Source organism: Pinus tabuliformis, chromosome 2_2, assembly GCF_031772625.1.
Source record: "Pinus tabuliformis cultivar Carrire ecotype Pingquan chromosome 2_2, CPIR1, whole genome shotgun sequence".
NCBI classification, from domain to species: domain Eukaryota; kingdom Viridiplantae; phylum Streptophyta; class Pinopsida; order Pinales; family Pinaceae; genus Pinus; species Pinus tabuliformis.
Window position 1 is genome coordinate 682,904,034 of NC_142300.1, and position 12,874 is coordinate 682,916,907.

Genomic DNA, 12,874 nt, shown 5'->3' on the forward strand with positions numbered 1-12,874 from the left:
TTTTTAAATATTCACTTGAATAGTCTATACCTTAATCATGATTTTTTTTTTGATGATTTACATTAGTACTTTCAGAATATTTTTTTGGAAGAAAGATCTTCATCTTTGTGAATGCCTTTAAAACCCTTACTAAGAGGAAATCTTTCCACATCCTCATCAATAGGTTTTAAGTCTTCACTTGGATCAAAATTATTGTCATTTCTTTTAAGTCTTCACTTAGATCATAATCATTGTCATTTCTTTTAATGTTTCGAAAGTTTTTCCTCAGAGGAAAAATTTCATTCGTCATGATTATTTCCTTTAGATTCCTCACTTGGAGGAACTTTTTAATCATCCTCATCAGTGTTGTTAAAATCTTTGCCTCTGGGAAATTCTTTATCAGCTTGAGTGAGTGTCTTTAAAATCCTCGCTAGGAGGAAATTATTCAACATCCTCATTAGTGCTATTAAAATCCTTGCTTGAAGGAAAATCATTATCATTGTTATCCATGTCAATAAATTCCTTAGACAAAATTCTTTGCCATCCTGATAAATGCATTTAAAATCCTCACTTGGAGGAAATTCTTCAACTTCCTTTCTAGTGCTATTAAAATTTTCACTTGGAGGGAACTCATCATCATCCTCATCCATTCTTTTAGAATCCTTGCTTGGAGGGAAATCATGATCATCCTCATCAGTGCATTTAAAATCCTCACTTGGAGGGAAATCATCCTCATCTTCGTCAATGGCTTTAAAATCCGCACTTAAATTAAAATCATCATCATCCTCATTGTAACACCCCATGGACAATTATTTATAACTTTTTCATTTAATTGTGGTAAAGAAACTAAGAGCCTAAGTATATGACTTTTGACGCAAATATTTACTTTTATTAATGGAAGAGAAATTATTTTGGTTGTGTTAGCATTATTTGTAATGTGTTAAGGGTTATCATGTGGAGCTTAACTCCTAACTATCACGGAAATATTTAGAATTAATTATGTCCAAGAAGAGGAAAGGAATGAAGAAAAAATTATCCTTTTTCCACTATTCAACATAATTTGGCAAAGACAGACCAATAGAAGGAGCCATGACTGGAATAAATTTCATGGGGTGGAATTTGAATAAAATAATTACAGGAGAGAAAGGAATTTTTTCTAAAGCATAACCAGTGGGAGAGAAAGACTAGATTGAACCCAAAAAAATGAGTAGGATGTTACTTTAAGGGCTCAGGAGAAGAGATTTTTGGAAAGTTCCTTAATTTTCTCTCAGACAAAGAGGAGAAGAGCTCAAGGGTAGCTAGCTAGAAAGGTCGCTTACAGATGGGAGGATCGTGGAATCCCTCATTACATTCCTAGGAAGAGCTTGTTCTTTGTTATTTTCAATTATTGTTGAATAATTAATCCACGAAAAACTTTGAAAATGAAAGGAGAATCAAACTTATATTGAAAAAGTACATTAAGAATATATATATATATATATATATATATATATATATATATATATATATATATATAGGGTTATAATGTTCTAGTTCTATAACCTATAGGCTTGTATGTGTTAGAGTTAGTATTTGTATTTCTAACAGGCAACAGGGGGCATAAAAGACTACAACTACATATTAGTAATAATAATATCATCAGAAGTAGTCAATAGACATGCAAGGTAAACCCTAAATTGGGAAAATCCTCAGAATACATATTGGGTTGTAAAGATAAGAAAAGTTTGAACGCATGAAAATGCTATGTTAAATTCGATTCTTGCCTTAGAAGGAAGGAAAGGAAATAGCGAAAGAATACTTGTGTATTAATGTTATATATATATATATATATATATATATATATATTATAAAAAATGAGCTAGGTTAGTTGCCTCAAGATCCCTTTAGACAATGGTTTGTCTACTTGTCCTCATAGTAATAGTCCTAAACTCAAAAGGTAATTAGGACACATAAAGAGTTGGTAGATCTCGTGATCAGTTCCACCAAGAATTATCGTCTAAATAATTTGTAAACAAACAAAACATAGCATGCTTATGTATTGGCTTATATACATATTTGTAAATATATAACTAGAAATAACACAGAGGTGGAGAAAATTTATTGTAGCAAAGAGACGAAAATTGATTAAACTATCTATTATGGAATATATAAGTATCACTTTGTCTTCTCCTTTGATAGGAACATTTATTTTGAATAATCCAATTTTTTTTATTAAATAAAGGAAATTGTACAAAGTATATCAAATAAATCATTCACCTAGACTTCATAGAGTATAAAAAACCAATATAATAACTACGAAATATGTATCTATATTCAAGAAGCAAGGAAACTAAAAAACAAATTAGGGGTTTCATAAATTGTAAACAATGGTATATTTTTAAAAGAAAATATTATGTTTATAATTTGCCTAAAAACATTAATAATTATTAATGTGGCCAGGTATTTAAGGTCGAGGCCATTTCATTGAAAATTACAAGAAATTTCCATACTAACTTTGCAAAGGACGCAAAAATAAAACCTTGGGTATTGTAAAAGAACTACACTTTTTTTCTTCTGAATAAGGCTACTTCTATATTAATACAAAAATATTTTACACCGAGACCATGACCTCGTAGAGCTAGCCCAAAATTGTGGCATGATTAAACGCAAAGCAAATCTGTGTGCCAAAATCCAGTAGAGTATTACCCTCAAGAACTGTAGAGAGCCTATTCATGAGTAAAGCAAAAATACAGAAAGCCCCATAGTTGTACATGGAATTGAGAATTGAACCTGAGCTATACGACAACCAAAACTTGGAATTGGGAATTGAATCAGAACTATACGACAACCCAGAAAGTGAAAGTAGACTTGGTAGCTGTGACCAGCTACATGACCCATAGTTGGAAACAGAGGTAAATGTGACTGCGACCGAAATTGGAAATTGAAGGTTGGCAGAGTGCCCTTTGCGTATGAAAAACTAGCAGTATGATCTAATGCATTTTTCAACATAATTAGGACAGTGATGAGTGAAACTTCTCGAGCTGGCAAAAATCCAATAGAACCAAAAGGAACCAACCTGCTTAAGCATCAGGAGAGGAATCAGGCGGCTCCTCGGTGATGCGACATCCATATTTGTAATCATCGTCGTCATCAGAGGAGCCCGCTGGATTCTTCATGCTTTGAGAAGACTTTCCTTTACCAGAGGCCAAAGCTTTGCTCTGATCGAGGTTTGCTTGGATGGGGCCTGGTTTTTCTTCCGCCGGCGTGTCTGAAGTCGCACTGAGGGAGCCAACACCTTGACTTGAATTGAGCTTGCTAAGCTCAATGGTGACCGTGGCCATGAAGGTAGAAGAGCCATGACTGCAGGGGGAACGTAACCAAGCGGCATTGGTCATGGAAAGGAAGGAGATCGGAGCTGGTATTTGTAAACCTCTGCCCCTACCCCGTCCGCTCTGAGTAGCAGGGTATCTATCTGAGCGAAGGTCTGGGCAAGAGGTTGAAGAGTCTGTCATGGAGGAGGCGGCCTAGCGCCCAATTTGCCCGCGAGAGCTGCCCCTTCTGCAACTCATTCATTGTCGCAGTTTTGGCATAGCTGGAGGGGTGGGATGATCTTGGCTTCTTGGAAGACGAAGGAAGCAATGAAGGGAAAAAACTAACTTGGCTTCAGTGCTCAGGGCAGCAAGCGGGTGGCGAGCATAAGAGCAGGGGAAACAGAGGATGGCTTGAGGGCAAAGCCAGAAGCTCCTCTAGAGATGCAGAGCCTGGTCTTCTCCTGAGAGAGGCCGAAAACAAGCCGCTGCAATTGCAATGGAGGAGGAGCCAGAGCGGAGAGGATAAACACAATTATGGTGGGTTGATAGCACCACGATCAAGAAATTAACCAGCGTAAATGGATGTATTGGCATCATTAAAGTCGCATTAAGCTGGAGCAGAGGAGGAGTTTTGACCAGAGCCGCGAGAGGATGTGTGGTGGTGCAGATCAACCACGTGCCCATCCAAACCACTGGCCACGTGCCTATGTTGTTGTCAGACACCCAAATCCAGGAGTAAAAGAACTACACTTATTATTGATAGAAATTTTAGATATCAAGGATGAACTACCAGAAAATAATAGGCATGCAAAATAGAAAAAAAAACTATGCATCCATAAACAGACTAAAAATCTCAAGAAGAATAGAGAGTTTTAGTGAAGAGTGTCTTTATTTCTAGTTAAATACCCTAAGCATCAAAGAACCTTGCAAGGGTTTTGTGTAGCATGGTCAAGTAACTTGGAAGAGAATAGAAATAATGTGACAACCTAGAAAAGTTGCAAACAGCGAGGAAAATCCATATAAATCTTATATAGGAGACAACCAAACCAAGGATACCTAGACTTGAGAGCATATAACTGCAAAAGAGGAGGAGGAAAATTATAATTCTCCAAAGAAAGATCTAGAGCATAGCCTCTAAAAAAAGAAAAATGAAAAATTTAAATGAAGATATTACCTTTCATTGAGAAGGACAGGGCGTCGCAACCCTACTCCTGAAGTCATGAATTTATAATGGTTAGAAAATAAAAATTATTTAAGAATTAATCGCAGGGTTAGAACAAACTATTGGAAATGTAACTAGTTTCGTTCTTCATAAGTGTTATTGTACTCATTTGAACATGTATATCTTATTTAACAAATAAAAGGAGAAAGAAAATTGATTATATTAAAGCATGGATTTCATACTTCGTATTGATGGTACTCTGGGTAAAATCATGTTCTTCATGCTTCTAGGGTCTGTTAGGTCATAGTATTTATTGTCATGAGTCAAGAGAGTCAACATTGTGATTATAAGACCCTTCTCGGAAAAATGTGACTTGTAAAAGAATTTATTTTGAGTCTAGAATGTCCTCAAAACCTCCAAAGTTCAAGTGGACCTTGGTAGCAACAAGTCATCCTAAAGGATGGAATTCGACCCCTTGGAAAGAATATAAATAGAAGTAGATTCAACCTTATTTTGCACTCTCTCACACAAAAGTTTGATCTCTCAAGAAAAGTTTGACCTAGCGTTGAAAAGACTAATAAGGCTAGCAAAAAGATCAAGGAAGGAATAAAAAGTCTTGGACAGTTTATTTTGGGCTCTATCCCTCTCACACATGCAAAGAGTTATGGTTTTTACAACTTCAAGGAAGCCCAAAATTGTAGGTTCGAATCGCAGGAGATCCTATTACAAATCAGGTTGTTAGAAGGTCACATATGCTAATTTGAACTTGTTAACGTTGGAAGACATTATCTTTCTCAAAGGAGGATCTCTTGAAGAACGATCTTGTGTCACAATTTAGGTTTATGCAATAGCTACAAGGTCAAAGTTGTAGGACGAAATTGTAGTGTTGAAGTTGAAGCTGGAAGTTAGTTGAAATAGGATTATTCCTTGTGTGATCTGATCTAGAAGGAAGGTCTGACTTTCTTCCTAGAGGAGGACTTGGTCTAGGATTTGGGTCCTGATTGTCTCATTTGAATCAAATTCTTTAAGAAGATAAGAGATTTTTGGGTTTCCCCTTGAATGGGTTTTGCCTTGGCTTGGAGCATAATTTTTGTGTCCATTGTATTTATTTTTTATCTCTTGATAATTGTTTGATGAAGAATATATAATAAGGAAAACATAAGAAGATAAATGAATTTCACAAGAATTTTTTTTTTTTTTTTTCTCGTTAAGACTATGCTATTCTATTATGTACATAAACAGGAAAACAGATACAGTCATGAGGTCATATTGCCAGAGGCCGAGGATGGCACTCTGGACTGACAGTGATCAAAAAAACATCCCACGCAGGGGCCACACCATCGAGACAAATCACCCGCGCAGGGGCCCTACCACAGAGACAAGTCACCCGCGCAGGGGCACCACCACTGAGACAAATCACCCGCGCAGGGGCACCACCACTGAGACAAACCACCCACGCAGGGGCACCACCACTGAGACAAATCACCCACGCAGGGGCGTTAAACCGTTGAGGTGCAGTAAGAGAAAAAATTGACATCCCACGCAGGGGCACAAAAAAGAAAAAGAAGACCTTCATAAGGATCCCTTGCAGGGGCATTGACAAACATTGAACAGGATAATTCTCGAACCAAACAGAAACAACCAAAACATACAGTAAGCCATTGTAGCAAACGTAGCAAATCATAAGAGAACCTGAGCAGCGTCTGAAGGGGAGAACCTGAGTGAACGGACAACTATTCGTCCGGCTCCTCCTCGATGATCCAGCACATACCTTCCGGGAGAGAGTCCCAAGCGGCCTTGTCCTTCTCTGGCATTGGTGCTGCCTGAGTCGAAGGTGGAATGTCAGCAGGCTCTGGGATAACCTCTGGCAAACCCTCAGCATCCCTAGAGCTTCCAGCCTGGTGCAACTTTGTGCTGGGTTGTTCCTCGCCCTCCTCCTTTGGTTCTTCAATAAAAAGGACCGAGACATGGGCGTTGATGCGAGAATTGCCCTGGGAACTGCTGAAGGAGAAGACTGCAGTTCCAAGCGCAGGTAGCGGAGCCGAGTCCAGATCTGGATTGCTGGAGTCCAGGAAGTGGCTCGACTGGATGGGATGAGCCTCTGCAACTTGATGGCATAGACATCGACAATAGCGGGAAGGGGGAGTTGCCACTGAGGGGCGAGAGGACCCGCCTCTGCTAGAGCCTCGACGGCTGAGAAGGCGCTGTCGAGGCCTGACCATGTTCCCTCTGATAGCAGGAAAACGAAACAGAGCAGGATAAGAGGAGTCGGAGAGATTGAAACGCCCTTCACCCACCCTCGCAGACCTGAAACCACCGTCAATTGCCAAAGGGACGACGTGAGCACCAGCTCTGTGAGCCGTCGACCATAAACCCACTTCCAAAATCTGAACTCGACCCAACACATTACATTCCATTCCCTCACCATTCTTATGCTCCTCTGCTCTTCCTCGAACTTCGTATGCCATAACTGCACTCTGAATTCGCATTTGAAACCCGGACAGAGCAATGAATTGCCGTCCCTTATCGCCCCTGCACCCACGCTTGAGATCCATGGTGGCGGATCGCAGTAAATGCGAGTCTTAAGCTTGGGGCTGCCCATGGTGACCATGTGGCACCGCATTCTCAGCCATCCTGTCACCCGCATCCGGGGTTTTCACAAGAAATTATTAAGGTTAAAGAAAATCTAAATTAATAGCTGCCATATTGCATTTTCCAACATGGTATTAGAGATAAAGTGGACAAGAGAAGGCAGTTGAGAAGATCATATTTTGGACACAAGGAATAGTCTGCCAAGGTAAATCACTTTCAAAAGGATCAATCCTACATCAAGATTTCATCAAATAATATTACAAGAATATTTTTTATCTCTCTTGAAAGGAGATATATTTAAATTCTCATTGGAAGACATCCTAGAAGGAAACATCAAGGAATCTTGAAGTTATTGTTTAAGGTATCCTAGAAGACATATTTCTAGGACCTCATTAAAGTCTCTTTGAAGATATTTAAAGCCTCAAGATAGTTGGAGACATCATCAAGGAAGGGAAGACTCTTAGTTGACAAATAAGTATCATGTTGTTATTTAATATCTAGATCTATAGGTCATATCGTTTCTTTATGCATGGAGATCAATAATATTATTGGATCAACAAATTTCCTAGCATATAAGAAAATGATTGATCTAACACTTACAGAACATGATTTAATCAAATATGTCTTTAGTGATATTGTTGAACCTAGAAAATAAAAGACTGAAGAGCTAGAAAAATATAAGAATTGAGAGTTGAGGGAACAAATGATCATTCTTGAATCCATTAAGGATCATCTTGTTCCATTTTTTATTAATTTGAAGACTTCTAAGGTGATGTATGATAATATTGTAAAGTTTTCCTCTATAAGTACATTCAATCAAAATATTTCCTTGAGAAACTAGCTATGCAGAATAAGAAAATCGAAGGATGAATACATGGCCTCCCATGTGATGAAGATTTTAAAAACAAGAGATTAGTTGCATGGGCTTGGGGAGACAATTTCAGACTCTTAAATGGCCATATGTGTACTAAATGATTCGCCACTAGAATGGAGCAGTTTTGCAACTAGCATGCACTCTAAGAAATATACTTCTCCTTCTAATGAGTTGTGGTCTCAATGCATCTTGGAAGAGACTAGGATCAAGGAAAAGGATGGCACTAAATCGAATGAACAATATCAATCCTTCATTGTAAGAATCAAGAAGTTGAATAAGGGAATGTTTGGAAAGTCCGAGAAGAAGTATGATATGTCCAAGGTTCAATGCTTTAGATGAAATGAATATGGACACTTTAAAATGGATTGTACAAACATGTAGAACAATAAAATAAAGGAAATAAGTGAAGCTCACAAAGTTGAAGAGAATGGAGAACCTGAGAAGAAGTCATAGAGAGAAGATATCAAATATATTTACTATTGAAGAAGGTGTCCTTGTTGTCCAGTTCTTTATGAAGTTTTCCTTTCTTTAATTTAGAATAACATGGATTGTTGTTTACTATAGAATATTTTTGTTTTTGTAATAGCATGTGATAGTAGAAGAGTTAGTATCAACTTGATTGAGTTTCTCTCTATGAATCATCTAGTCCTTAAAATTGAGAATATTGGAACATTTTTCATATTATTCAGCTATACATTATCTAACATTATGTCAGAAGTAGTCATTTTTATAAGATGGATTATCAAGATCCTATTAGAACCATCAATTTCAAAGGTTTTTGGAAAAATAATTATGACAAGGTTATTATATATTCCATATAGTATGGAAACAATACTCTTAAGTGATGGAGGAATGAAATTGGTCAATTTGAAGGCTCATTTAAGGTAAAGTAGCTAGATGATTGGATGAAAGCATAAATATGCATATTTGAAGTAACTCTCTCCTGGGTAAGACTTATATGTACAAAATCTTGTAATATGCTTGAAATGATTATATGATGGTTAAAAGAAGAATTTGACTTACTCTAAAATGAATAAATAATTAAGACTTTCTCACTAGGTTATATATAATAGTGAACAACATCTAGTATAGTCTCAAGAAGAAAATTATAACTTGGTAATCAAGCTCGATCCTTGGGCACTCTAATGCTTGAAGGAAGATTCTTGTGGGATAGATCATGAGGATGTTTTTATGAGAAATCCATCATAATGAGGTAAGTCTAATATTAATAGTTTCTTATTAGTTATCTAGTAAACATTTTGTTTTGCTACATACAAGGATATTGTAGGAATATATTAAGAATATTGAGGCAAACATAAGATATGCTATTGGGAAATTATGAAGTCAAGATGTTTTCATTTTGGGATTAAAAGGTAGCAATTCAAGAAGATAACTTGAAGTTCAAGCTCAAAGAAAGATCACTTTCATGAGGAAGATATGATTAACTTGAATATTGGTAAGGCTCAATATAATTCCTTCATCTATGAGAAGAAGAAAGTGATGTTTAAAATTGACATTGTCGCAATATTTAAGGAATAAGATGGCTCCATGATACCCAAGAAGGAGGAAAACTTGATATAATGAGAAGAAAACTCAAGAGGGAGCCATGTAGCTATCTCCATAAAGAACAAGTGGCTTATACTCTTATGGAAACAAGCTAGAGAGCTTGTGGTCGATTTCTCAAATTGAAAAAGAAGTCAATAATCTCCTCTAAAGTTGAGATGGAGTAAAGCAGTCTCCTTAAACATGACCAAATATCTACTCCTTAATCCATAGGGAACGAGGATATCCTCTTTGGTTGAGAGGGAGTGACGATGGACATCACATGTGCATTATGTTCATGTGTCATGCACTTGACCAGAACTAAGAGTCGTAAGTCTAAGTGAAGGACATGTAAAAATAATGGTGGAGGATTGGATAAGCATATGTGGTTTCCTTGAGGATAGACAGTACAAGAAATGAAAGATATTGACACTCTTTGAGGATAAGATGGATATCCAAGACAAGGGTTGTTGAAGAGTATTGGTATTCATTGAAGAATAAGGGTAAAAAATCCAAGATAAGAATATTACTAAAAGGACATACCAAGTGAACATATGGATGGGGTATGTGCCTCAGAGGTACTAAAATATCTCACATAAAGCCTCCTAGCATAATGCTCTAGAATGGAGTTGAGCTTGACTAGTTGGACCTAAAAAGAAGTGATGGTCATAATGTTGATGCTTAAAGTTGGCTTATCAAGCTGACTCTTCTTATGAAAACTCTTCACTTTGAGAATGATTTTGTACTAGCTGTACAATTATCAATACCTCCCTAGTTAAGAGGGAGTGTTGGAAATGTAACTACTATTGGAAATATACATTTCAATATGTATATATTATGTAACAAACAAAATAAGAAAGCAAATTTGTTATTTTAAAGCATGGGTCTCATGCTTCTTATTGATGGTCTTCTAGGTAAAAGCATCTTCTTCATGCTTCTAGGTTTTGTTAGGTCATAGGATTTATTGTCAAGAGTCAAGACTGTCAACATCATGATTATGAAACCCTTCCGGGAAAATATACCTTCTAAAATAATTTATTTAGAGTCTAGAAAGTCCTTGAAACCTCTAAAGGTTATTATTAAGATTCTTTATATATTCTTTCTTTAGTTTGTCATGAAATTACCAAAAGCAGCAGCACATAAAACAATGGACACAAGATGTAGGCACATGCCAAGGTAAAACCCCCCTCAAGGGGAAAACCCAGTCAATGTAATTCTTCCTTTCCATAGTATTCTTTGAGAATGTTCGCCCTAGACGAAGACCAAAACTTCCCTCCACACCAAGTTAGCCTCCAAAAGTTTAACCTTTTCCCAGTAACTTTGACCATGTAGAACTTATAGTAACTAATAGCTACCAACAATAGTCCAACTTGGAAGACTTCGATCTCCCAATCTAGAGCATCAAACAAACAAAGACCACCACCAAGATTTCAATTTTACTTGTATCCTTTGACTCACCCAAACTCACATTCACTTTGGCTTCCTAGTAACAAAATTTCCAACCAACAAGAGAACTTCATACTTCTGGCCAACAATAAGAGTTTTCTATACTTCTTCCCAAAAAAAAGAATATAAACTTGATGAGAAGTGATGCTCCAAATGAATTCAATTTCCTTCTTTTTATAGGCTTCTTGTGGGGTCTAATAGGGTCCTTAGGCCGAAATGATCTTCTCTTAGGATGACATGTTGTGGATGTTACATAATTCATATTTGACTCAATACTTAACCTTTTTACATGATTCAAAATCCCAGGAAGGGTCTCTTTAAATTTACAATAATTCTATAGACTCAAAATAAATCCTAGAATTCCTCAATGGGGAATTTTACCTAAAACACGATGACCCAAGCATGAAACCCCTTCTTTAATAAATCACAATAATAATAATTCTTTTCTTTATTCATTTGGAAAAGTACATTACATGATGAATCAAGTACATTATTGAAGATAGAACGTAGTTTATTTTTCCAACACAAAGTACAAGTTGGCCCTAACATCTACAATTCATCCTAAAGGAGGGAATTTGACCCTTTGACCTCATTTCGCACTCACTCACACATAATTTGATCTCTCAAGAAAAGTTTGCTCTGAAGTTGAGATGACTAAGAAGGTTAGAGAAAATATCAATGAAGGAATAAAAATTCTTCGATATTTTTTTGGGGCTCTACCTCTCTCACATGTGTGAAGAATTAGGGTTTTTACAGCATTAAGGAAGGCCAAAATTGCAGGTCCAAATTGCCCCATCAGAGCAGACATCCACATTACTTACACTAACTAGTAGCTTCAAAGTGGTCAAAACATATTTAATAACAAGCAATATGGACAAAGGCATCATACAACATAGCATAACAATATTATATATATGTGAATCCTTTACAATGTGGATGGGTCTTGTGATAGGTCCATAAAATCTATGATGAGCCACAATAGTATTATAATACATCATGAAACGAGTTAATAATCTTATTACAATCAATCAAAAACATAGAAACTCTTCAAACTATAAGACACAATGATTTTGTAGAGTGAGTCCCTTTATTAACATACATCCTCCATGCAGTCAATAGGACCCTTATTTTAAATATATATATAAAGCAAATGTTCAACATAGAAATATGATATCTTGATCTATACAAAATTTCTAGCGAGAATTTCATGGTAAAGAAATTCGAGCCTAGTGGTTTTTGAAAAATATAGATAAAGATTGGAAATGCTAAAAAAACAAATATTATTATTCCTTTATTTCCTTTCAACAAAATATTTTATTTCCTCATAAGACGTCATGTATACATATGTACTACTAGGATTAAAAAAAATATCTCTTGCTCTTCATAAATAAACTGAGGAGAATATATGAATATTACACTCATCAATGGCATTAAAATCCTCACTTTGGAGGGAAATCATCTTTGCCATCATCCATGCCTTTAAAATGCTCACTTGTAGGGAAATCACCATTATCTTCATTGGTGCATTGAAGGTCCTCGCTTGGAGGGAAATCATCATTGACCTGACTAGTGCCCTGAAAATCCTCACTTCGAAAGAATACTTCATCATCCTAATCAGTGCTTTGAAAATCCTCGCTGGGAGGAAATTCTACATCATCCTCATTAGTGCTTTTAAAATTTTGCTTGAATAAGGAAATTCTCCATCATCCCATCAATGATTTTTAAAATTTTGCTCAAAAGAAATTCATCATCTTCATCCATAGAGGCTATGAGGAAGAAGAGGACCATGCATTTGATTTTTTTGGCTGCATTCCAAGTTATGTATGCAATTAAACCCTAAACGGAACACGAGGATTGAAGAAATTGACAGGTAAACCCTAAACAGGAAGAGAAGAGCGACGTCTACAAGTAAACCCTAAACAAGACACGAGGATCAAAGAAATTGACAGGTAAACCCTAAACAAGAAGAGAAGAGCAAGGAAAATTCAC